Consider the following 2085-nt stretch of genomic DNA (forward strand, 5'->3'; position numbering starts at 1 on the left):
CCGTCGGGTGGCGCCCGCCCCCACCGCGCGAACTGGCCGGCCCCCGGCCGCCGCCGCCCCTGGGCGCTAGGGGAAACCCTAGCGGCGCGTGCCTAACCCGTGCGCAGCGCCTGGGCCGGCTCGCTGGCTGTTGGGCCGGATAGGCCGCGGCCGTGGGATCCCTCCAATAAAAAAAAAGAGGGGCGCCGGCTGTCACGTAAAAATTGCGGTTTAGCCCCTGTAGTTTTCAGTTCTTGCGCGATTTTTATTCCTGCGGCAATATTTCGCGTAGAACCCCCTGGAACTGTCTGTTTTTCGCTGAAAATGCGTATTTGGGCTTAAAAATACCTCGGGAATTCAATTTTTGGGCTACTTTTCACATATTGATGCGCTTAACATGCTATCTTATGTAACATGATATTATTGTACGATTTTACTGCTGTAGATTAATTGTTTAGCACTCTTAATCATTTAGTAAGTCATATAATAGCATGTTTTAAATATTGGAACGTCACTTTCTTGAATAAGTTTATCAACATCGCTTTGTGCAAAAGATTACCTGCTGTAATCTCATGATTTTTGCATAAATCGCAGATGGCCGGAATTGTCCACAAGGAGTTTCCTGAGTTGGCCCAGACAGGTCTGAACTACCTGTCATGGTCCTCGGACTGCGAGATCTTTCTCCAGGGCAAAACCCTCCTGAGGGCGATCGGTAAGGGGGCCCAGCTGGCCGTCACTGATCCCAAGTTCGAGACTGAGAATGCGCAGGCTCTGCACTTTCTCCGTCATCACCTGTCACCTACTCTGAAAGATGAGTATATGGCTGAGCGCAGTGCTTCTGGCCTTTGGACCGCTCTTAAGCAGCGGTTTGAGCGGCTGAAGTACACTGTGAAGCCACGTTGTAACACCCTGAGGATCATGCTACAGTAACTCTCTGTGATTAAGCTAATCATGTTGCTAAACAGGGCATGATCACATTTGGAATCACACTTCTTTTCAAACTCCTAATTCAAACTCCAATTAAAATTAAAGTGGAAAATAAAAGTTTTCAAAAATTTGAACAAAAATGTTCGGTGGGTGCCAAATAATACACTGGTAACTATGGTGGAGAAAACACATTTTTATAAAATACCTAAATACTTTTAAATGAAATAAAATAGAAAAGAAAATAAACAAATAAAAAGAAAGAGCAAAAGAAATCAGAACAGACAAAGAAAAAGAAAAAAAGGAGAAGGCCCCCCCACAGCACCCCTGGCCCAACTGGGCCGACCCCCGGCCCAGCCCACCTCTCCCCCTCGCCCCCTTCCCTGTTCCCCCGACCGGGGTCGGAACAGGGGCCGGTCCCCGCCGCACCACCTCGCCGGCGACGGGGAGGATAAGGGCGCCAGCACCCCCCGCCGCCTCGGGCCTCTCTCCCACTCACCCCGCTCACCTCTCGGCCCCTGCGCCTCCCTCTCCCCCCTCCCAGATCCGCGCCGCTCTTCCCTTCCCCACGCCCGACGCGGTCGCCGCCGTTCACCGTCGTTCCCGCGGCCACCGTGCCCCAATCGCCACCTCGTCGTGTCGTACGCCGTCGCCGCCCTCGACTACACCACCTCCGCCTCTCCGTTGAAGCTCGGAGCCACTGCAACGGCCTCCCCGAGCTCGTCTTCAACTTCGGACGCCGGCGACCCCCTTCTTCCCCGGCGCCGACCTGCTGCTCCTAAGCTCTCACCGGCCTCCGTGTGCCGCGCGGTGAGCCTCTCCCCCCTCCTCCCCTGTCCTTTCTCTCTCGCGCGCCCCCTAGCTGCTGCCCCACGTGCGCCCGAACGCCGCGCCGCGGAGCTCGCCGCCGGCAAGGCTCCGGTGACCTTTTGGTCACAGGCTCAAGCCCGCAGCACTCCCCACCGCACGTAGATGCTCCCTAGCTCCTCCGCTTGCCCGATCTCGCGCCGAACCAACGTTGTCGTTGCTCGCCCGAAGCACCTCGCCGCCGGCGAGCTCGTAGCGCTCGCCCCCGCCCGTTCCAGCCCCTCCGGCCACCACCGTTGGACGCGCGGCGCCGAGCCGCGTCGAACGCGCCCAGCCGCGACCCCGCAGACCCCTGTGCGTGAAACCCGCGCCCCT

Source organism: Triticum aestivum, chromosome 5D, assembly GCF_018294505.1.
Source record: "Triticum aestivum cultivar Chinese Spring chromosome 5D, IWGSC CS RefSeq v2.1, whole genome shotgun sequence".
Taxonomy (NCBI): domain Eukaryota; kingdom Viridiplantae; phylum Streptophyta; class Magnoliopsida; order Poales; family Poaceae; genus Triticum; species Triticum aestivum.